This window comes from Hippopotamus amphibius, chromosome 13, assembly GCF_030028045.1.
Source record: "Hippopotamus amphibius kiboko isolate mHipAmp2 chromosome 13, mHipAmp2.hap2, whole genome shotgun sequence".
Classification (NCBI taxonomy): Eukaryota; Metazoa; Chordata; class Mammalia; order Artiodactyla; family Hippopotamidae; genus Hippopotamus; species Hippopotamus amphibius.
Window position 1 is genome coordinate 82593053 of NC_080198.1, and position 26035 is coordinate 82619087.

General features: G+C 38.5%; 1 protein-coding gene across 14 annotated transcripts in view; it reads right to left on the reverse strand.

Moving 5' to 3' along the window:
* ALPK1 (alpha kinase 1) overlaps positions 1-26035 on the reverse strand; it is a 137735-nt gene that overhangs the window by 91048 nt on the left and 20652 nt on the right. Inside the window, exon 3 of one of the 14 annotated variants that reach the window (XM_057705118.1) lies at positions 25744-25868. The exons of 12 other annotated variants lie outside the window; for them this stretch is intronic. The gene's annotated coding sequence lies outside the window, so the exon portion shown is untranslated. Of the gene's footprint in view, positions 1-25743; positions 25885-26035 lie in introns of all 14 variants that reach the window. One more of the 14 variants, XM_057705120.1, reaches the window with a different exon arrangement.

Sequence of the window (26035 nt, forward strand, 5' to 3'; positions counted from 1 at the left end):
CAATAGGAAGATCAACAAAATGCAATTCTTTCAAAAGACCAATGACATTGACAAACTACTGGTAAACTTGATTGGGCCAATAAATCCAATCTTTTGGAAAATATTTTAAAAATCAGCAACAAATGGCTAGAAAATGTAACTTAAAAATATACTATTTACAATGGCATAAAATATGTAAGTTATAATAAAAATAATATACGTGTATATATAAAGTACCAAGAATAACGTTAACAATAAATATGCAAGGCATTTAGAGAAAAATTATCAAATTTACTTCACTGAAAGACATTAGTGGAAATCTAAATACATGAGGAGATATCCCATGTTAGAGGCATGGAAAACTCAATATTATCAAGGCATCAATTTCACTAAGTTAATCTAAATTGTTAATACAATTCCAGTCAAAACAAACAGCTCCATATGTGTTTGTCTTTGTGTGCGACCTCACAAAATGGTTCTAAAATTTATATGGGAGAACAAAGTTTGAGAATAATCAAGATACTCCTACTGAAAAATAAGGGAGGAGAGGGGGGTGTCATACCAGATATCAATAATTAATATGAAATTACATTAAATGATACAAAAATTATTGGCACTAGGATAGACCAAATTGATCTTCTAAACAAAATCAGCAGCCCAGCAAAAGACCCACGTACATATGAAAACTTCATTTATTACAGAGCTCAATATATGACATTGAGCTAATTGAATTTTTTTTAAATCAGTATAAGTCAGATTAAAGACCGAAATGTGAAAGACAAAACCATGCAACTTCTAAAAGAGAATATCTAAAAGAGACTACCTAAGACTTTGGGTTAGGGAAGAATTTCTTAAACACTTGCAAGAAAAGCAAATTATAAAGGAAAAGACTGATATATTTAATTAATTGGAAAGATAAGTTTCTGATTAGTAAAATACATCAAAAAAAAGTGAAAAAACAAGACACAAACTGGGAGAATGTATTTTTAAAATATGTAACTGACAAAATCCAGAATAGGTAAAGAATTCATGTAAGCCAATGAGAAAAGGACTAACCACATAGTAGGAAAAGAATGAGCAAAAAAATTGAACTGATACTTCACACAAGGAAACATGAATGGCCAATGAACTTATGAAAAGTGTCCAAACTCATTAGTCATCTGGAAATATAAATTCAAACTACAATGAAAAAACCTTCACAACTTCTTGATTGGAAAAAAAATGTAAGTTGGATAACAGTTGTCAAGAACACTCAGTGTTAGTTACTCCCAGCCACCAGTGTTTGGTATTATCCAGTAAAATCAAAGATGCACACACACTGTGATCCAGTGTCTACTCTTAGGCATATACTCTAGTTTAGGGAAGCTGCTGGACCTATGTCTAGGGGATATGTATAAGAATGCTCACGGTGACACAGCTTGTAATAGCAAACAAACAAAAGGAAACAATCTGAATGTCCATCAATAGGAGAATGAGTTAGGAAACTGAACTACAGTTATACACTAGAATAGAATAAGCAAATGAATGAATTACAGTTACATACAACAACATGGATGAATCTTAGAAATAAAAAAGGAAGTCACAGATGAATACGTGCATAAAATTTACATTCATAGCTAAACAATATACATAGGATACAAATATATAAGGTAAAATTACAAATAGAAGTAAGGGAATGATAAACTAAAAATTAAGGATAGTGGGGGAACTTACATGGTGGCGCAGTGGTTAAGAATCCACCTGCCAATGCAGAGGACACGGGTTCAAACCCTGGTCCAGGAAGATCCCACATGCCTCGGAGCAACTAAGTCCATGCACCACAACTACTGAAGCTCATGTGCGCTTTAGAGCCCACAAGCCACAACTACTGAGCCCGTGTGCTGCAACTACTGAAACCCGTGCACCTAGAGCCCATGCTCCGCAACAAGAGAAGCCCACGCACCGCAAGGAAGAGTAGCCCCGCTTGCCACAACCAGAGAAAGCCCACACATAGCAATGAAGACCCAACGCAGCCAAAAATAAACAAATAAATAAATAAAGAGAAAGTATTAAAAAAAAAATAGAATAGTGGGAACTAGTCCAGTGGTTAAGACTTTGCTTTCCAAAAATGCAGGGAGTGTGGGTTCGATCCCCAGTTGGGGAACTAAGATCCCACATGCCTTGCAGCCAAAATCCCACATGCCTGGTGGCCAAAAAACCAAAACACAGAGCAGAAGCAATACTGTAACAAATTCAATAAAGACGTAAACAAAAAAAAGAATAATGGATTTACTGAGGGGAGAGTAAAGAAGATGGGATTACTGAAGGCAGAGTGGAGAAGATGGGAGGTAGGTATACGGACACAGGAGATTTCAAAGAAAGTGATAGGTTCCCTTACTTAAACTGGTTGTTTGATCTGCGGGTATTCACCGTGTTGTGTGTATATGACACGTATTTTACAAATTTTAAAAATATTTAATTAATTAGTTAATTATTTGGCTACGTTGGGTCTTTGTTGCTGCACTGCTATGTGTGGGCTTTCTCTAGTTGTGGCGACTGGGGGCTACTCTTCATTGCGGTGCATGGGCTTCTCACTGTGGTGGCTTCTCTTTTTTCGGAGCATGGGCTCTAGCTGCACAAGCTTCAGTAGTTGCAGCACCCGGGCTCAGTAGTTGTGGCACACAGGTTTAGTTGCTTTATTGGCATGTGGGATCTTCCCAGACCAGGGCTCAAACCCGTGTCCCCTGCATTGGCAGGCGGATTCTTAACCACTGCACCACCAGGGAAGTCCTATTTTATATTTTTTGATACCTATTTGACATTTAATTAAAAAAATTAAGAATAATAAAATGGAAACCCAAGTCTAGCAGTATAGCATAGGTAATAAGTCAGTTCCCACCCTCAGAGCTGGAGCCAGTGATTCCATTGAAAGACAGTAAAAGACATACAATTTCAGAGCAGGGAGGGGCACTTGCACAAGGACTTTTCAAGGGCAGCATTTGGAATAGCTGAAGAGAGAAGAGAAGGAAAGAAATCTAGTTGGGGAATGAAGTGAGCAGAGACTTCGAGGAAGAGATCCTCCTCTTGTGTTGGGAAGCCATGAGTATGCATAGGCTACCAAAATAATTGATGAGACAGGCAGCTTGAACCATTAGTTAACAAACACTAGATTGCCCAGAAATTCAATTTATCTTTCATTCTATTTATAAAGAAAATGGAGTGTGCTATGACTTAAAAAAAAAAAAAGTGAGATAGATTTTAGAAAATTCTGTAAGTGAAAATGAGGTCTCTTTGCTATGGCTCTTTTATATCAAGATTTCCAGCCTGAGGGCCACAGTTTGTTAAAATGGGAGATTGGAGGCCAAAACTGCCTTTTCCCTCTTTCTCTCTTGCTTTTGTGTTCCACCCGCTGCAGTTCCCTGCAGCTGAGTGTGTTTATCAAACTTGACTGCACAGGAAAGTGCAATGAGAGTGTTCTGGGTCACAAACGGGTTACCTGCCAGCCTCAGGAAGAAAGAAGAGGAAAAAGAAAAGGGTATTGTTGCAGGGTCTGCTGCTCATACTCCCTGGCTACAGTTACCTACTTCATCAGCCATGGTGACATCTGACGAACTATTAGCCTAGCCCCCATGGCTAGAAGAGCAACATCTCAGGTCAAGGTGAGTCAGACCTGCCATATGGTCCTGCTCAGGGCTCCTGCACTTCTGACTTCCAAATGATCCTTCTAGGAGAGTTTGCTTTGTATTTCTGCACCCCAAATAAGAGAAGAGGACTCCTATATACTGACTCCATTATGTCCCCAAATCCAGAGCTGCCATGATACTGGGAGCCATTCACAGAGTAGGAAAAATTATTTTTATAAACTTTGAAGGGCCTTCAATCTGAGGCATAGCCTATGGGAAGCAGATATTGTCTACCCAAACTCTAGGTAAAGAATTTGAGCCATGAAGAGGCGGTGAAGAGGCAGAAGGAGGTCAAGTAACTTGCCCAAAGCCCCAAGCAAAAATCAGGGTAAGAATTCAGAGTTCTGACTTGTCCTCAAAACATATTTTGCTTCCCTTTAAATGGATATTAGAGTTCTGGAGATAAACACAGCAAGTGTAATTTGCTAGAAGAGAAACAGTTCTCTTTTAAAAGATAAATTTCTTTAAAAGAAATGGAGTAGTCTGTGCTGTGCTGGATGAGGCAACTGAAATGCTCCGTTTACTTCCACAGAGTCAGAATATCAAAGCTGCTGGAAGTCTCCAGGATGGAATAGGAGGAAAATCCAGGCGATGGTGTGGTACGTATGTGGAAATGGCATGAAGCATACTATGATATAAAATTGCCAGGGCTGTAGAGCACTATATACTTTTGATGAAGCCAGCAAATGCGGGGATTAGGGTTAAGTTTGCAATAAAATATTTTCAAATCTCTGTCAATAATACCCATAGCCAAGAGAGTTATTTTACAAAGAACCATGCAGAGTTTTGAAGTTAGAGATAGCCCACAAAGGAACAGTCTGTATTGGAGAAAAGGGATGATGGGGCTCTGAAATTGTTAGAGCAGAAAAATGAAGGTATTGAAACAAAGAACTGCAGTTTCACAGCATAAGTCATCAAAAGGCAGCCAAGTGAAGCACTTGCACTGTGCAATCAGGGTTCTTGGGTTTAAATTTCAGTTCTGTTACTTGCTAGCTGAGCGGCCTTAGGCAAATCACGTCTCAGTTTCCTCATCTCTAAAAAAGGGAGAGTAATTGGACCAATCTCACAGTGTTAAAAGGATCGAGTTAATATTTGCAAAACATGAAGAATATTACCTAGCATGAAATAAGTGCTTTGTAGGTATCAGTTACTGTTATAAATAAAAATTTTAAGAAATAAAGTTTTGGGTCATCCAGTTTCTCCTTAGTTTACCTTTTTTTGGATTTGGTTTCCTTGTTGGCTTCGTTAGCATTTATGATTTTGAGAAAGAAAATTGCTTGGCTATGCAAAATCTTCAGGTTCTTGACATTCTTCCCAGTAGAAAGCCGTGTAATAATGGGATTATCCCCTAAATAATTCTCCAGATCCACATTCAATTAATGAATAGAAATGCGGTTAGAGAGTTGAAATATTATGACCAGACATCTTCAGGAGGAAGGATGTAAGCTTCATTTGCTTAAAAATTAAAAACCCTTAAACCCAGCCAACCTGGTTTAATCAGCTGTCTGAGGTGTCAGAAAAGTGAGCCCTTTAGTGGCGAAGGGAAAGGGCGTCCATCGGATCACAGATCAGACAGAAACACCCCCAGCCCCTCGTCACTTCTTTTCTCTGAGACACATGCAAAGCTCTTTATTTTATACTTGAAATGTCAAAGGCGCCTGGGGGTTGGCCTCTGGACCAGGGATTGGCAGACCACACTCCTGGTGGACATAATAAAAGTCCACCATGTGGCCGTGTGATTCACACAGTGTGTGCATGTCACCAGCAACCGATGGGTCTTGGCAAGGAGCCTCCTTTTGGCCTGGAAACAAGTACGGACTTGTGCTTCCTCCAGTGGCAAGTGACTGTGATGGAGAACCACTCAGATATCCACACACTTTGAGGGCCCGAAGGCAAAAGTATCACTCAGTGTGGCAAACGTCCACACACCATACTACTTCAACATGGTGACAACCAGGTAGAGCCCAGTGGCAAGGGGCTCTGTAGGACAAGGAGGTTACAGCAGAAATTTACTACTTCTGTATGACAGTAGAGGAAAAAGAAGTGTCTAAAAAGGAAAGATAGCACGTTTAATTATTTGGGTATTTACCTCTTGAGGTACACATCCTACCACACATGCAAACACTGAGTCCTCAACATGGCTCATCTTAGTCAAAAAGTTCAAGTAGAAAACCAGGCCTACTCTGCTCTCTCTGTACCTGCATAGAACCCCAAGGCCCTCAATTCATCAGGCTGACTTGGAAAATGAATACAGTTTTAGAATTTCAGGATTCTGTGCTTTCCATAAGAGTCCTGCTCCTGAGTAAAATGCTGCTCAGTCACAGAGTAAATGTGCTCAGTGTGTCAATCACCGGATCTGGGGGATAACTCGATTGTTTTTGAGCCACTCCACTCACTTTCTTCAGTAGCTCCTCAAGCGGAAGACCTCATTTTCTCTTTTCTCTAATAAAGAGGATAGAGAGCTAAGACTTGGCATTAATTCTATTCTTTGCTTTTAGCTAATGAAGGAATATTTGCCAGTATAGAATTAACAGTGAGACAGAAAATTGTTTAAAAATGAGTAAATCAAAAAAGGCGAGTGAGGGACTTCCCTGGTGATCCAGTGGTTAAGAATTCACCTGCCAATGCAGGGGACGTGGGTTAGATCCCTGGTCGGGAAATTAAGATCCCACATGCTGCGGGACAACTAAGCCCACGGGTCACAACTTAGAAAGCCTGCTCACCACAATGAAGATCCCACGTGCTGCAACTAAGATGCGATGGCAGCCAGATGAATTTTTTTAATTAAAAAATATTTAAAGAAAAGGCAAGTGAAACATACTAGCTTTTTACACGATCTATTACTGGCAAAAAAAAATTTTGTTTCCTACTGTTTCCTTAATGCTTGGCTTTAACAGCTAACTTAGAGGTTTACAATATAAAATAATACATACTGACTGTATTCACAAACCTGCGAATGGTAGTTAAGCATTTAAATTTCCATTATATACTATACTTCAAACTTTTAAAGGTTATCAAGGAATAGAATAAACATTTCTAACCCTCAAAGACAATCTCATTGGGGAAGTAAAATGAGTGTATAATTCAACTGACAAAGAATTTCAAAGCAATATTCTGACCCACAGGATGAGTCTTCTTAAATTTAGACAAGATGGAGAATTTATTCTATCCTTCCAACTATTACAGAAGAAAAGGCATCTCATATTCATCTTGACGAAGGGAAATAGAAGAACTGGGTTGATTATTTTACTTTTATAGCATTACAGTGAGGAAGGTAGCAAGTAATATGGTACCAATCTGAAGATAAAATCAGAAGTTTAGTGATCTAAGTTCAACGGCAACTCACTGGGATTATCTGCAGGAGTTAGACACAAGCTTTTAAATATCCAAACCACTCTGTGTTTTCCATGAGACCACTCTGTGTCCTGGTGTTTGTGGGGAAGAAACCAAAAAACACACTGAAAAAAAGTGTATATTATTTTGGTAGTTTGTTGATTCTGTGACAGAAACGTATAACCTGGTCTGTTTAAAAAAAAAACACAGGCTTGATTCTCAAATTTTAAAGCACTGAAATAACAACTGCTATGTTTTTTCTTGGGAAAAAGTATTCTAATTTGAACTTATTCAAGCAGTATTATAATTCCAGGGGGACCAATGAAGAGAAAGACCAACTGATGAGGTCTAAGTGGTGACTGAATTTATAGATTAATCCTGACAAGGAGCAAACACATCTCCCCTCCCAGGAGACCCCAATATAGCCAACTGAAAAGTGGGGTCATTATGAGCACAATGGATTTTTCTGATTACAATAAACATTTTAATTACTTTAAGTGAAACATTCTTTTTAGTGGTAGTAAACTTAAAAATTAAGCACTGTACTCTCTTTTTTTTGTCATACTGGCTATGCATGCAGTCGTCTCTTATTCTTTACACTGCTTCACACGCCAATTTGTCTGCCCTGAAATCAAAATGGGAAAATGATACATACATTTATTAAAAAAAGCACCCACCGACCAAAACCTGCAAGTCCCCACGTGGGGAAAGAATGGCCAAATGAGTGGTCAGCAGCATGCCCCAGAGCAGTTTCATTTTTATCCATGTTCTACAGTGGCCTTTTGCATATAATTTCATTTGAAGCTAATAAGTTTGGAAAACAGTTATCCAAATGAATCAATGAAGGTGGGGTAGGAGTAGAATAATAATTCAATTTTTATTTTTCAATTAGGTGATAAATTCTCATTCTAGGAAGATACTACCAAATATCACAAAACATACCAACTACATACATTCACAGTGAAAGTCATTATGAAAGAGTATTCACGAAACCACTGTGTCATGGAAACACAACTAATTTGGAACATGAGAGCCAAGTAATCAAGTTTCTTTAAAAGGAAGGGGTGGGGATGGGGGGGGTGGGCTGTGTGGGACTTCCCTGGTGGTGCAGTGGTTAAGACTTTGTGCTTCCAATGCAGGGGGCCTGGTCAGGGAACTAGGTCCCACATGCATGACACAACTAAGGAGCCCACGTGCTGCAACTAAAGAGCCCTCAAGCCACAACTAAGGAGTCTGCCTGCTGCAACTAAGCCCCATGCAACTAACTAACTAATATTAAGGGGGGGATGGCATTTTTTGACTGATAATATTGTGACAATAAATAATATTAAGGAATCAGAGTTAATTTTTAAGGTGAGATAATAGTACTGTGGTTACATTAAATAGGAGTTTATATCTTTTAAAGAAACACTGAAATATTTACAGATGAAATTATATGAAGTCTGAGATGTAGGGCATGGAAGTGGGAATAAAGTGAGGATGTAAATTAGGCAAGATTGGTTATAGGTTGTTAAATGTTGAGGCTGAATCAAATTACATCAGATTTCCTGTACTGCCCCCACCTCTTCTGCACATATTTGAAATCCTTCATAATAAATTTTTTTTAAGGATTCTGTTTTGAGGACTGTAAGCAAGAAGGAATGGCTTCGATGAACTCTGAGAAGCAGCAAAAGGCAACTCTGAAATTATTTTAATTCTGCCTAGTTCCTGCTTTAGATAGTCAACAAAATTGGGCTTTAGTTTCCTACTATGAAGTAAGGCTCTATAAAGTGAGGCTACAGCTTCATCCAATTCTGTAATTAAACCCAGACTGTGATTACATACATTTGGAGTGTCTGCCTACTGAGTTACCAACAACACATTGTGTTTTTCATTTCATTTCTTTTTTTTTTTGGCACACGGGCTTAGTTGCTCCGTGGCATGTGGGATCTTCCCAGACCAGGGCTCAAACCCGTGACCTCTGCATTGGCAGGCAGATTCTTAACCACTGCGCCACCTAGGAAGCCCCACATTGTGTTTTTTATCGCAGCCCCATTCCACCTACACACCTATCATATAACATTTCTAGGGTACTCTGTTGCATTTCCCTTAGTTTGTGCTTTGAAATCACACCCAAATTTTAATATTATCTTAAGCAAAATATAACCAAAAAGATAAATGTGGTGTGAAAATAATCATATCAAATACTTCAAAGGCATTAGCATGGGTAAATGAGTTCTGTCTATAAAAACACAAGAAGCACGGCCCCTATTAACACTGTCTTGGGAAATCAGAGGCTACAACTGTGAATGAGTAGAGAGGCCATGCCTGCTTTCACCAAAACTATGTGACAAGCTCCTATTCTTCTATTTTTCACAGAACTAAAAAGTTAAACAAAATGAAAATTTCAAACTGTGGAAGCAAAATCTCCAACTTCATATGTCTTCAAAAATTTTTTAAATATGAAAAAGTAGTCTGATGATTTGAATGTTTAGGGTATTTGAACTAAGTTAACTAATATTTTCAATCCACAGTTTGCTGTCACCAAAAGGCAGTGTGGAGAGGGAATTTTTTCATTGGTTGGATACTTTCTATACTTTAGGTACTGAGTACCTCAGACGCAATCCCTTACGATGTAGGCTTTATTATCCCCACTTTAGCGATAAGAAAGTTGAGAGTCATGGAGGTTAAGTAATTTGCCTTAAGGTCATGTACTGAATAAGGGGCATATTCAAACTTTCCAGAGGATTTTGACCCCATGGGTGTTTTTAAAACCATTTGCCTTCCAGCTTACTGACATAGTCCTGAACATTTCAGAATGTGTTAATACACAGAAAGATAGGATTAACAGAAGCCCTTCTGGGTACTCTTATTAGACTTCCAATAAAATAATTCTATAAATATATATGTGTGTCTCACATATGTATGCTTCCATTTTACTAATGAATCAATTTCTACCCAGCCTGGTTCAAAGAAAGTTAATCAAATCCCACAATTTCCTCTAAATATACTAGAGGGAGACAGCTGAAAAGTCAGAGACTAATTCAGCTGGTCACTCCTACTGTTTTCACATTGGAAAGACAATTGCTTACAACTGAATTCTCTCTAGAATACAACCAGCAATAATTCAGGCCAGAACATGCTCTCCTGTCACTCTGTCTTCTCCAAATTCTGGGGTGTTTTGTCTCATAAAGATAATTAAAGACATGGCAGTGCCACTTGCTAGGATTTCTCTCTTTCTCTTTTACCTCTTATAAAAGAAGAAACTTTAGTTTAAAGATTAGATTTTTTTCTTTTTCTAAACCTGGGTATACCAACTGGCATCGGCTGTATTAAAATCAGGAGAAACCTCAATCAAAAAGCCCCTCTCGGAAGGCAGGCTTTCTTGTTAATATGCACCAACATGAAAGGCTTTCTTTTCATCCTATACAACTACAGTGTGTGTAAATTGCAGGGGGCTCATTGGCATAAATCTCGGCTGCGACCTCTGAGGTAAACTGGATTTACATTACTTTCTGACAAGAATTAAATGAAGGCCTTGTGGATATATGAACAGCCTTCTAGGCTGCAACAGATGGGCATGAATGTGCTCCCTAGGAAAACTATCAGTGACATCTGTGTCCTCCAAATTCTGGTGGTCTCAGCCAATTAACAGGGGAAAGAAAAGGTGGGGGTTGGGAGGCCACTGCACAGCCCCCAGCCAAAACCGAGGCAGAGTGTTTGTGTTTGGAGATGGGATCAGGCTGGCCCGAAGCAGTGAGGTTAGCACTTTATTGTTATCATTCAAATGGAGAATGTGGCTTACAAGCTATTTGTATACGACAGTGAGGATAATATGATTTTTCTCATTTGACCGGAGGAGATGGCCCTCTCTTGCAGCTGATATCATATTTCAGTTCAATCTCTTTTGAGATGGGTGTTTACTTTTGTCTCTTCCGAGGCAGGCTGATGGTGCTGCTGTCTGCCAGTTTATGTGGTGCATTCACGTGTCACAAAGCAGGTGAACTCTAAGACAAAACAGAGATCTTTCCCCGAAACATTCTTCCTCAAAATCTATTTCTTTCCTCCTCCAAAGTAGCTTTTACTGATTTCACAAGGAAGTCAAAATCAAGGTTTTCTGGTTAAAACAAAGTCAAGAGAAATTATTACATCACAGAACTTTAATGAAGTGATGGAGGATTCCTTGAAAAGACAGCAAAATGAACCATGAACACTACTGTCTGAATTCGTGAGATTTTGGCATGCCAATCCCCCTGTGTTTTACATGCAGGCAGAAGGAAAACTGGATGAATCTAAGCAGAGAATAAGATTCCCCTCGCACTCTCTCATTTCATTTCTTTGGATTGCAGTCCAGCTGGGGAGCTGAAGAGATGGCAGGGGAGATGAGAACTAACATTTACTTGTTCATTACTGGAAGGAATTAGGAGATGACTATTTAGATCTTCTAGGTCCCATGTCTTCCAGGCCCAAGCATTTAAGAACAGAGGCTCTGGACTCAAAGTACCCACGTCTAGCTCCACCACTTCCTGGATATAAGACAATGGGCAAGGTACTGAACTTCTTTGTGCCTCACTTTCCTCATCTGTAAAACCAAGCTAATAATCTTATCTACCTCTTAATAAGGATGAAATTACCTAACACATGAAAAGTGTTTCTGACATTGAGGGCTATTTCTTTTTTATATATATATTTATTTAGTTGCACTGGGTCTTAGTTATGGCAAGTAGGCTCCTTAGTTGTAGCTCTCTGGCTCCTTAGTTGTGGCATGCGAACTCTTAGTTGCGGCATGCAAACTCTTAGTTGCAGCATGCATGTGGGATCTAGTTACCTGACCAGGGATTGAACCCGGGCCCGCTGCATTGGGAACACAGAGTCTTAACCATTGGGTCACCAGGGAAGTCCTCATTTGAGGGCTATTTCTATCCTGACTTTATGGAGAAGAGTATTGAGGCCCCAAGGGTAGAGTCCCAAACCTCTAAACTAAGTTTTCAAAATGAAAGGCATTATGTTCTACTAGTTTTTAGGAATTCACAAAACCAATTTTCAAAAGAAACAATTTGTATTTCTTATAGGAACTTAAGATCATGTTTTAAAATTACATATTTCCTTTAATGTGTAAGATTTTGAAATTATGACTTGCTAAGATGAACTTATCAATAGCATCTGGGAATCTCTAAATTATAAAATAGTCTGTCAGGAGACTAATAAAATAATATATTTAGACTCTCCCCAAATTTAAGTCATTTGTTTCAACCCCCTTTTCCTAGTTGTAGAAATGGAAATGAGTAGCTTATGCTGTTGTAAATTGAGGTAATTATACGTGGTGTTAGAAGACAATGGTTAATTGTGATAATTTGGATATAAACTATTTACCCAATTGTCCACGGTGTTGTTTAAAACATAATAATTCCATATAACAATTATTTAGAACAACAACAAAAGAAGGGCAAAAAGGGTAAGTGTACCTTCTAAGCAAGAGAACCACTATCTAGCTGTACATGTTCATCTTGCTGTGTTTTTAAAGTAAATTTTCACTTATGGATTCTTAGCCTCTTATTTTCTGCTCTGTATGACTTTCTAATGATCCAGTTATAAGAACCTGAACAAGCTGAGCCTCAGCAAAATATAGGATTGCTTCTAGGAGAAGCCAAATTATTGGTCCACAAAGAAGCACTTGCTCTTTCTCCATCACTTATTTGCTGGCTTTCAAAACCAATGGACTCAATGGTGAGGATGAAGACAATTGTGGGCACAATTTTTATACAAATTGTGAAATTTTCAAAATCTTTATTAGGCTACAATGCCAAATATAATTTTGTCTTATTCTGTTGGTATAATATCTTCATGTTGATCTATAGACAGCAGAGGGGCCTTTGTCTGCATAGAGAGTCAGAAGAGAATTGACACTAAACAAAAGCACCTGTTGTTTCGTTCTTGTAATGGCCTCAGAAGTGACCAGTTGGCTGCATTTTCCCCACACTCCTCCTTAGGCTTTTCCCAACACTACCATCTCACACATCATTACTGGACGTAAAAGGAGAATAATTGAGGAGAGGATCAATAAATTTAAAAGCTCTTTAAGGAAAGACATAATGAATTTGGTACAGCACATATTTTTAGATCAAAGATGCCTTTGAAGTGACAAAACCCTAATCCATAAACTACTGAAGCACTTCCTTTCTCTCCCAAACTGCTTGTTGTCAAATAAAATGGAAGTTAAGGAAATTATCTTTATCTGAAAATGGCCAAAAGAAGCCATCACCTAATGACAGCCTTGTCACAAATGACAATTGGGGAAATTGTCAGGAAGGCAAGGCCTAACAAGCAGAGGAGTGGGCTTGCTGTTTGCACTAATCTGGCCATGCAGCCCCCACACACAATCCCAGCCAGCTTGCTGTGTGAAACAGCTAAGGCTTTGTCAGTGGCGGCAAGGACTGGAAAGAGTGCTCTTTCATGAATATGTATTACCATCCCTCCAAGCCTACAGAGACAAACCCTTCAAAACTAGATATTAAACACACACACACACACCACCAACCAACAAAAACCAAGAGAACCTAAGCTACTTGGTTGAGTGTAGTGAAATGCTAGTAACTTATGAAAGATCACGCGTTGGAAATCGAGCCACAGGCGCCTGGTTCCGTGTGTTTGCAGGATCTTTATTTGTCAGCATTTGAGATGAAATCTTTAGGGGGTTTTCAATCTTTGGGAACCACGTCTATAGATTCCAAGATGCTACACACAGTTTCATGGTTTGCAAAGCATGCACCTTATAATGAATTCACCTTCCCAATGCCAGATATGTTCTGAAATTCTAAATATGTGAAAATAATTTTCATGTTAACTGAGTACAGGTGCAGTTTTAAGAAACCAGTCAAATCTCACATTAGCTTCCTGTGAAAGTAGTAAAAACATTACATGGAAAATTATGATAAAGATACATTTGTCCAATATTGAGCAGAAAAACATTGTGCAGGTAAAAAGTAAAAACTGCAAGCAAGAAATTTTAAGGTGAAATGGGGAAAAGACCCACTCTGCAAGCCCTTTGTAATCCTAAACGTGTTTAAAAAATAGTGTTAAAATGTTTTTTTAAAATTCATATTATATGTATATCCTTTTCTACAAAAATGAATTATTTCACATTCATCGCTGGACATAGATCTAGTAGGATGTTTTTGAAAGACTGAACTTTGGTTTTTCTACTGACATGGCAACTTAGTTTAAATATGAATATATATATATGAATATATATTTAAATTCACTTTTCATAGCAGCAGATGCACAGGCAGAACAGTATAAGGTTGTTTCTCTTTTACTTTTTCTTCTGATATGATAAAGTTTGGTTTCCCACTGTGCAAGAAACAAAGCTCAGTTTTGAGGGTTTGGGATATTACGCAATGTTTGCCATAGACATTTACATTTCATTAGCATATTCTACTCTACGTGAAATCCAGCGTTGAATGCTCCCAGCGCACTAGAGCTAATCCTCTTTAAAGAGCTACAGGCTGTATTACATGTGGCCACAGCAGCAGCCGTGCCATCGCTGCATCACTTTGAAGACGATGAACAGAGTTCTCTTGTGCGTCCGTCTGCACCCAGATTCATAAACCACTGCTTTCTGTGCTGTGAAATCCTTCTGTTCTCATCAAGGAGAATTATGAGGAGGCCGAAATCCACGTTACCACTCTGAAAGATGGACTGTACTTGAAGAGGAGATATTATGCTTATTTCACTTTTTCCCAAGTGTCTATCCACAATCTTTTCAGCTAAGATTAACATGAACTACTCCAAGTATTTTGGGTCCTTTGATTAGCATCAAGTGCTAACCACATCTTTCATCTAGGGAATCTGATCCTGGATAATCAGAGGAAAGAGACTCAGTGTTGCCACAGGTCTTTTTTTCTTCACCCTTATTTTTACAGGATAACATTAAAAATTTAGATGCAGTAATTTGTAGCAGCTCACTTCCCTGCAGACAAAGATGACTCAGCTGGCATTATCTATGCAGCAGATAGATAATCCAGTATCCAATTTTAACAAAATATAACAAACTAAAAGTTGTACAACATTGCAGAAAATGTAATTTTTTAGTTAAAAACAAAGAAAAAGAAATGAGTACATTCTTCTACTGATATTCCCTTACAAATGCTTAGATAATACTATAAGTAAAATTGATCTTGTTATTTCTTATTTTATTATAATTAATTTGTAAAAAATGGTTTATAAGTTGTAATTTTGAAAATATTTGGTAAAAATTGCTATTGAAGATGTCCATTATACTGTTTAATGTTATTTTACTTAAAGTGCCACATGGTAAATTCTCCTATGATTAAAATAGGAGACACTTTGATTTTCATGCCAAATGGAAATATTTCTTTTTATTAGGCTATGAGAATCTAAACCTCATCATATGATCCCTTTTCGCCTTTACTTCCAGGAAACTCAGATTTTGTGATCAATTCCATGCTGTCCTTCACTTAGATAATCTTGTACAAACCGTCTAACCCAGACCCTCTGCTACTTGGTCCACATTCTTTACCATTGGCTTAGTAGTTCTAGACATATGAATGTGTCTCTTTATAGGTAATTTCAAATACTTTTGAACGTGTGTGCAAGTTAAAATATATTTCACAACACTGTTCCTTATTTCATTTGGTCATTTTCTTCACAAGCGTATGCCAGAAAGTCTTCATGGAACAACAGAAAGAACTCAGCGTTTGGAGTAAAATAGGCTTGGATTTGTTGTACACCTATTACGTAGCAGGAATTATTTGCCTGCTCTTCTGAGGTGACTGAGCCACGAGGCAGGCAACCAATTATTTCTCTTGCTGCTTTGGGCAACTTTGGCACTTCCAGACACCAAAGAAAACTTTGCTGTAAGTTTTCACGCTGTACCCCTTTAATCCTGGCAATACTTAAATTCAGACTAAAGTCTCATTTATAATTAGTATAATTCTCAGCTTATTCTTATATTCCAGTAATTTCCAAGGTAAAGATTTTATTGCAGTCATCTAGACATTAGCAAATACCTCTCCTAGGTGGTGTGCCTCCTTCTGTGTCTATGCCACTTTAAAGCTGTTAAGGCATCTCTTTCTATGTGAGTTTCCTATTCTCTCTCACACCTCTTCCTGAGTGTCTGTTTAGTGTCATTTTCTTCCCACACTTCTAATTTAAACAAAGGAGGAAAAGAAGTAGAGAACTGGGTGTATTTAAAATTGTTCATGATATTTTACTCAAAAACTATCTTTTTAGGAAAAAGCACTAAGTATGAATGTACTTTAAAAAAATGACATAAAATGGTTTGTTAATAAAAATGATTTAAAGAATGCAAACCCGTCAGCCATTATTCAAATATATATATTTAAATGTGTTGCTGCTGAACATTTTTAAAAATTGATAATATAGTAGGCCCCAAAGAAACTTCATAAATCTGCGAAAGGGAAAAATATTTGACCAGAATTCATAAAAACTCTAAATTATTAACAAAACATTTAAATTTATAATCGGCTCACTTGGAAATTTCAACAGCATTCACAAATCATCTCACTCTTATTTTCCAATACATTTTCAAACTTCAGGGATGCAACCAAAACTATACGCAAAAGAAAATCCATAGCTGGATAATCTTTTATAATAAAAATGAAGTACAAATCTGTGCTCTCATCTTAAAGAAAGGGAGCAACAAACAGTCTTAGGAAAATGGGAGGAATGAATAAACATAAAATGTTTTAAAATATTTATAAAATAGTAAATAAATCAAAATGGAATTTATTTGAAAAGGCCAGTAAGTTGGCTTTCAGGAAAATCTAATGGAAAAGAAGAGAGAATCTTTTCAGATTGAGAAAAGTGGTACGAACTTTAGAAGTATGACAGTATGTGTACAAATCCACCTAAAAATGTGAATATTTGCATAAAGTGTATATTTTCTACAACAATTTTGATATACTATCAAGACTGAAAAAAATCTAAGATATAAAATAAGACTAATAATAAGTGAAAAAATTCTCTTACTTTCAAAAAAGGTGTCAGGTTCAGATGATATGAGTCAATTTCCACCAAATCTTTCAGATTTACATAATTTCTAGGATATTTAAATTATTACAGAGGATATAAAAGCATAAAAGACATTTCTAGTTCATTTTATGAGGCTGACATAACACTATTATTAATATCCAACCAAGACAATGAAAAAAAAGATAACTATAGTAGACACAGTTGCTGCCTCCAAAATATAAACTGCCAAGTATAAATTTAATAAGAAGTGAATCTGAGTCATAAGAGGAAAGAAAGCTTTGCTGAGGTGAATAGAAGAACAAAGACCCAAATAATATTTATGGATTCAAAGTCTTAATATTTTAAAGATGTCACCCTCTCCTAAATCCTCTATACTTTTAATAAACAACCCCAATGTCCATCAACTGGTGAAACGATAAGCAAAGTATAGTATACCCATACAATAGAATATTATTCAGCAGTAAAAAGGAAATTGCTACAGCATAAACAAACCTTAAAAACATGCTAAGTGAAAGAAGCCAGACACAAAAGACCACATATTTTGTGACTCCATTTATAAGAAATTTTAAGAAATGTCAAATCAAGAGATGCAGAAAGGGGATTAATGGAGTAGAATGAGGGCTGGGGATGGGAAGAAGTATTAAATGTAAACGAGCATGAGGGATCGTATATGGGTGATTAAATGGTTCTAAAACTGGATTTTGGTGATATCTGCATAACTTGGTAAATTAACTAAGAAGAATGTAATTGTACTGTTAAAATGAGTAACTTTTATGGTATGTAAATTATATCTTAATAAAGATGTTAAAAACTGTATTTAGCTAAGTTTCATTCATTAATTTTTGGTCATCCCTGTTTACAAAGAAGGCAAATGAGACTCAAAGAAATTAAGTAACTAGCTTGCTGTTAAAGCTTTCTGTTTTGCACATTAGGATTCATACCTCAAACTGTAATTTCTGTCTGCCTGTCCTGCCCTGATTGAATGCTAAAAGACATATACCTGAATCTCATTTTACCCACTCTACTAGTGAATCTGCTTTCCATTACTCAGGGCACTTCCCTACCTAGCCCCACTGCATGTTGGTTACACAGATCTACATATATGTTAAAATTATAAAATAAAGACCAAACTAAAGGTCAATTTTATTGTATGATAGTTAAACAATAAAACAAATAAAAATAAAGCCAATTTATTCTGTTTTCCAAAAAAGAAAGGAGGGGAGGGGAAGGAAGGGGGAAGGATGGAAAGGAAGAAAGGGAAAGGAAAAAAATCATAAAGCCTTAATGTCTTACCTTTTGAAACTGAGGTATCTAAATATCAGAAAAAGAGACTGACCAAGTTACACCTGGAGGAGAGGGCTTACACGCCAAAAAAAAAAAAAAAAGATATGATTTTTTTCTGACATACTGATATCAGCAGAAACCAGCAGAATGTGTGTGAAAATAGATTCTAAAATGCTAAACTAAGGAGGGAAAAGGGAACATAGCTCCCTTGGGTCAAAATGATTAACACGGGTACATTTACCAGAGATTCTAGATTCATTGTGTTATTCCATTAGGTGGGATTGGTTATCACAATTTGGTTGGAAAGTAGAAAATACACTAAGATACCTTGGTAAGACACATACGTAACTGAGGATGAGATAAATTCCATGAGAGTTCAGTGATCTACTAATTCACTGATGTTTCTGGGAGTCTAAGAGATCTGGGGTATACTGAGGTACCCCCTCCAAACTAAAAGACAATTTGCTGCACCTTGTATCCAGTTCCATGAAGAAAGAGGCACACACATTTTGTGGGATTTTAGCATAAGACAGGCAAAATAATATTACACAGGTGTTGCTCCTTCCTACTTACTGAATAAACCGTAGGTAAGGCTTCTAGGTTTGGGGCCTTTTAAGGAAGGCCCAAAGCAAAAGAATATTCCTCTGCCAGTTCAGTTTAAAGAAAAAGCCACTCTTGGACTTCCTAGGTGGCACAGTGGTTAAGAATCTGCCTGCCTCCTTTGGGAAGATTCCATATGCCACGGAGCAACTAAGCCTGTGTGCCACAACTATTGAGCCTGTGCTCTAGAGCCCATGAATCACAAATATTGAGCCCGTGTGCCACAGTTATTGAAGCCCACTTGCCTAGAGCCTGTGCTCTGCAACAAGAGAAGCCACTACAATGAGGAGCCTGCGCACCGCCAATGAAGAGTAGCCCCCACTCACAGCAACCAGAGAAAGTCCGTGTGCAGCAATGAAGACCCAACACAGCCAATAAATAAAATAAATAAATAAATAAATAAAATTAATTAATTTAAAAGAAAAAAGAAAAGCCACTTAGATCCTATGATCCAGGAAATCTAATGTGTACAATGCTCTGTAGCAGATCACTGAGTCCATACAATTTGTAAATAACAGAATAATAGTACAATCCCTAGAATTGAGAGCAAAGCCATACCTCTTTGACAAATAACTATTTTCCTCAAGAAACATCTCATGTTTTTTCCTGTTAGGTTCTGGTAAAGATTGAATATCTGGTCATGGGAAATGAACTGATAATGAGACCTGTGCTGTCTCTTCCAAATTAGATGCTATTTGATGGATCTATTGTTAAAATTGGATGGACAGAGCAGCTCTCCATCATCAAAATGAAACGGTACATACAAGATCACATTAAACCGGGACTTCACTGGTAGTCCAGTGGTTAAGACTGCCAATGCAGGGGGTGTGGGTTCAATCCCTGATCGGGGAGCTAAGATTCCACATGCCTCATGACCATAAAACCAAAACATAAAACAGAAGCAATAGTGTAACAAATTCAGTAAAGACTTTAAAAAATGAAAATGGCCCACATCCAAAAAATCTAAAAAAAAAAAAAAAAAAAGATCACACTCAACCTAGTTCTAGAGGCACAAGAAACTTTCATGAGCAAATGGCTCCAACTTTCGTGGCCCCTAATTTTGCTGTAATGCCACCTCTCCCTGGACCCACACATATAGGGGACTTCCCTATGGACAGGGAAGAAACAGCTCAAGACTGACTTACTAAGGGTTATGCATAATATACTGGCAACAGCCATAAATAAATCGATGCGGCATTAGAGTTTTCCACACTGTTGGCCATGAAGGACAAGTAAGAAGATAAATCTTCACAATAAACATAACTTTGAGAAGTATATCTAATTGTACTTTTCTCCTAGAAAGAAAGGTCATCATAGTGAAGATTTATACATAGAGCCTAAAGGTTTGTTTCAATGATGAGCAAGTTGGAAGGAACAAGGCTGGATGACACGGAGGTTTAGGGTAGAGGTACATGTACAGACCTCTCAAAATAGTTCATGCTGTGAGGACACTGTGTCCCATGTGAATGCTCAGCAAAGAGCTCTCACTATAGAGGAGACTCAGTGTTATCACATGGGCAGGAAGATCAGTACCGCGAATGTCAGCTACCCTTTTCCCCCCAGAATCATGACTATTCCTCAGCAGGTTCAAAAGCAAAGTGGCCACGGTGACAGAGATGGAAACCATCCATGGGTCAACCATGAGAACTTGTTACCAAGGCAGGTCTGGCTACCACCACAACTGAACGCTTAAAATGCCAGTAGCAGAAACCCATGCTGAGCCCTCCATACAGCTCCAAGTGCGGGGAAGTCGGGGGTGTGGCTAGCCTCCTGTTGACTGATTATATTGAACCTCTTTCATTGTGGACTTGGTAGCAATTTTTCTCACTAGAATGGATATATGTTATGCATATAGATTTTACTTCCCTGGTATGCTTCTATTAGCAAAACTGTCTGTGGACTTACTGAAAGCTTATTTATCCCACAGTAATCCGTACAATATTACTTCTGGTCAAGGATGCTATAGGATTCCCATAGGATTCATTGGTTTTACCATAACCCAGGAGCAGCTGGCCTTGTAGAGCAGTGCGATAGTCTGTTGAAGACTCACAGAGCCAGCTGAAGAACATCTTATGAAGTCAGGGTACTGGCCTAGAGAAAACAGTGTATGCTCCAAATCAATAACCAATACATGGTGTATTTCATCCAAGGACAGACTACATGGGTCCAGGGATCACAGGAAAGAAGTAGGAGTAGAACCCTTCCTCCCCTTACTGAGAGTACATTAAGAAACTTATAAATCTAGCCTCATAATCAGCTGCAAAAATGGGGGCTGTGGTCAATATTTACATTGTCTTGCTTTCATGGTAGTGTATACGTTCATATAGTAACCTATTTGATTTTCCCCCCTCTCCTTTTCACCTATTATTTTACATAGGCTGTATTGGTGGTGGTGATCTTTGTAGTTTAGTCCATGAATAACATATATGCAGCTTTTATAAAACTTATCGAGTGTGTTCTTCTTTCTCTTATTTAAGTGTCTACACAGTAAATTATTTCCAGAATTAAGTTCTAAGAGTGATTCTGCATTTCCAGTTGAATTTACACAGTTTCCTTTACTGACTGATAAGAACAGTACAATCTAGCATGTTTCTCTTTTAAACTGGTTGTCTGGAAGCTCAGAGCTTCCTATAAGCTCCATTGCAATGATTTCATTCACTTCAAGTGTCCAGACATTTTTTCCTTCCTTTCTTCTAAATGGTTTTTGATTAGTGCTTTTCACTTCAACTTTTCCTGCACTGGCTTACACCCATTTTAATGGTGCATGTCACTTGGGTTCCTATTTATAAATAAACCCTGCCTTTAGTGAAGCAGTTCATGACTTTCCTTAGCAGCAGCTGAATCACAAAACCACCTGTTCATTTGACCAGCATTTATTGAGTGCTTACCATGTGCAGACACAACAGTCCTACTCCCCATCACTGTGCATGGTCCTCATGTCCTCGACTATCCCTATTACTTCATGTCAGATGCCCACTGTCAATTCAACGGGCAACACTTAGGTGATGTGTGGCTCCTCTTATCTGGACAGTTTTTCAGAGTCTGTTTCTGATTGTTCCTCACTCTCATCCTCTAGGGTCTGTCTTTCACCACTGGGTGCCTTTAGACCCAAATCTACTCTTAGATAAGATCTTATAATTTCTGAATTTTCTCATAACTTCTCTATTTACCATGGCTTAGATTAACCGCAAATATTTAGAAGCTTTGAGAAGCCACCTTAAAACCAGAATTGCCTCATCCTGAGAGCTAGGGACTTCCTTTTGAAATGAATGAAGATGCCATGATCACATAATGGTTAGTGTTCCACGTCGTGAAATGAATGAAGATGTGAAATACATGAAACTGGGACACAAACACTGAAATCTCTGGAGAGATGTGTTCTCCACTGGCAGTAGTCAACCAGGATGTTAGTGTGTAAATCCATCTCCTGAGAGTTTGGTTAATAAACATAAATGGATTAAGCTGCACACAACCCACTGCTCTTTTCTCGTTTTTCTATTCTTTAGGAATAACATTTGTCTAACACAGATTCAATCCCTCATGGGGAGGTGGCCTCTCTTCCTCTTTTTTCCCCTAAATCGACCTTTTCTCCTTCCTGCCTGCTTATTCTAACCAAGCACATATATTTATTCTTTAATTCATTCAGCGTTTTTGTAAGTACCTACTATGTGCCAGACACAAAAATATTTAAGGATAAAGAGATAAATATGGCACTGTTTCTGGACTCTAGAAGTACACAGTTGTGGGGAGGCTGACGTGTAGACAATAATTGCAGCCTCATGATAAATGACAAGGCAGAGGCACTATAGAAGCCTAGAGATGTCTTCTTCACCTGACCCACAAGCTGAGAGGCTCTTTGGGGACAGTGACCCTGCTTTATAATGCAGCAAAAGGTCATCAATCTATCATGTTGGGTGAGTTGCTGAGCTTTTTCACATCTGAAAGAACCAACAAAACATCTCAGGCTACTGCCGGAGCAGGCAGTTTTGGAAAGTCACACTAATTTTCCCACAAACTCACGTTATAGGTAGTTGTGGATCTGGGATAGTAAAACCTGTACTCCAAAGTAGAATTTTGAAGAAAAAAAAATGTTTTTCCAGTAGGTAGGGCATACAGATGATACGAAGTACTACAGAGCTCCCTTAGGAGTCCTGAATGCCCAATGCGGTACTCTAGATATCTCCTTCAGCCAGTGAAATGATGTCAATAAAGGATGGTAATTGGTCCCTAAAGGATTGCCTTGGGGAGGGTACAGAACAAATACTCAACAGTGGCAGTAACAGAGCAAGGGAGGATATAATTGTTTATACAGGTCAAAAGATGTAGATACTTTGGATGTGTACAATGGGTTCAGATCATTAAATAGTATTATATATGGATATTCTGAGAAGGTAACATTTCTGTACCCTCAAGAGACTTACAAGGAATCTACTTATGTTCTCTACTTAATACTCCTTTTCCTTGTATCAGTGACTAGCAACCAGCATGAATACCCAAACAAAACATTTCTACCAGAAGCAAATGCAGGCTGGTTTCTCACAGCACATGTGACTGAGGGTGGACTCACTTCAACAGACAGATCAGGTTCCCTTGGAAGAAGGAACCTAGCGCATCGGCAAAGGATGCTTTTGGCTTGATGTCGGTTGTACAGCATTTATTAATGTATCCATTTTATTTAGTCCTCCTTTCAGCAAAACAAAAACCACTGCTTTCTTTTCAGGCAGTCACTGCTTAATATTCACCCTATCCAAGTTCGCCATCTGCAGGACATACAGTTTACAATTGCTTTTGAGAAGACTGCATGTGAGGATTCACGTGTGCCTCCTTTTGCGGGGGTTTATACTACTGTTGATTGATACCACAACTGATGGTTATTTACTACATATCTATGGTCTTGTTAGATATTTCCTGGACTCTTCTTTTACATTTGTCTACCACGCAGGGATTTATGTTAAAAAGGTAACAGTGAAGAAGAGCTATGAAATACATGTTTTAGTGTCATGTTTCTTAACTTAAAAAAATGCAATCTCCCTTCTGGCTAATATACACTTTTCATTAATGCTTGTGTTACAAAGCACTAATAATGCTAATCATCCCTACCATTTACTGAGCTCTTAGCTTGATATCATTGGCCTAGGAACTTAGAGACATTATCTAACTTAACACAGCATATTTATGAAGTATTTTTATTCTCATTTTGTAGATGAGAAATCTGAGGCTCTAAGAGGTTAAGCAGCTTAGCCAAGGACAGAGAGCTAGTTAGTAAGTTGGAGAGTTGGTTTTGGAGATCTGTCTCACCTCAAACTTATGCTCTTGAAAAACCCACCAGACTGCTTCCAAGTATTTCCTTTTCCTATGTTTCAAGCCTAAGATGATTGCCTATGAATTTTTCAACTCCTCCCCTGCCTTTGAGGTAAACATATAAATATAAATATGTGTCCTCCCAGGCAGGGAGCAGAAAAGAATAACCTTTTCCTTGTACAACAGCTGGGAGTACAACCAGAAACTGCAAGGAAGTCTCTTGCAACACCAACTTAGTCCAGTAGCATTCCAGAAGTCTGGGGTAAAGCTGTGATCCACTCTTCTTCTTCCTCTTCCTGGAGCTTAGGTTGGCAAGTGTGTCCTGATCATATCTGGCCCTCTCCACTGACGAAATAAAATCGTGTTCAATCAACAATGCCTAAGGTCCGACCCTCTCTCCAAAAGGATCCTCAATTTGCAGTTTCTGTCATATTTTTCTTCAGAGGTGGCCTTTTAAGAAGACCAGAAGCTTTATTTTGGGAGGCACTTTATTTTCAGTTGAATTTGAGTTTCTATTCTTTTCTGTCTCCCAAAGGTGAGGTTCATTTGGGCAAAGTGGAGGCATGCCCACTTCCGGAATCCAGCAATTTCTGGATAGGTCACCGAGATATCTAGTTTGTGTGAGAAACCATAGTTCCCTGGGGACAAGACGACTTTGAATTAGGAGATCCTTCAGTTTAATTTAGCTACAAGGAACAGAACACACCCAAACTAGCTTTAACATAAAGGGGAAATTATTGGATGGACACAGGGATATCTCATGGACATAGGGACAGAAAATGAAGATAGTCTTCATGAGGGATTAGAATCAGGACATGGAAAGTTGTTGGAGGCAAACATAATCTCTCTCTGTCTGTCTCTCACTCCACAGTCTGCTTCATTCATTCCACCAAGACTTACTGAAAGCCTCCTATGTCAGGCGGCATGCGAGGTGGAAAGAGTGCAGAGGTGAACGGAACAGACTTTATTCCTCTCTGTAGACCATCCTTATCTGATCCACTTACCCTGGTTTTACACGCCCTCCTGATTCAAGCCCTCAACAGAAACTGACTCAATCTCATCATCCTCAGTCAAAGATAAAATCTTAGCACAACACGGCTTGTTACCTCTGGCATCGGCCGTCCACCCCTGGTCCAAGCAGGTGTAGCAACTACGACTCTGGGATGGAGGGAGGCGGGGTTGCATGGGACAGCCTCAGCAGTCAGAGAAGAGAGCAAATTCTGTAAAAATGAGACGTTGTTAAGGAGGATATGGCTAGTGAAGGGAATGATGATCATCTCTACTGCAAAGATCTTCAAAGATAAAAGAACGATGAAAGTTCCCATAAACTTGAAGAAAGAAAACGAAAGCACCTCGGGAAGGCTGAAAACTCACCGTGAGGTAAGGAAAGGTTCTCAGACATATGGCCTATGTGGGAACATGGGTTTGAGTCTGAGCGGAAGGCTCTGAGCGTAGAACAGGTTACTCAGAAGCCCTCTAACCTTGCCTCAGGGGAGCCTGGGTGACTTTCCTCGCGAGGGGAGAGGAGAGAGCAGGAGAATTACAGATCTTAAAAACAAGGCCTTTCTTGAAAAGTCTGAAAAAAACTTACGGCTGCTTAGAAGTTCAAATTATCTCAGGTTGCCTGAAACACGTGTGAACCCTGGAGGCCGTCAATCTCCGATTTTGAGAGCAGCAGATGGAGAACAGTGGCGCTGCAGCAATAGCGGATGAAGACTGGGGAGTGGAGAGGCTAAAAGTTAAAATATGCAAGAACAAACTTTTTGTGAGTGTTGCCTAAGTTTTTCAGTCATTAGGGCTAATGTGGTCCCTGGAAACAGGAAGTATAATCATCAATGTAAAAATAAACTCCCCTCACAAGTCTGGACTGCCAACTTGAATGT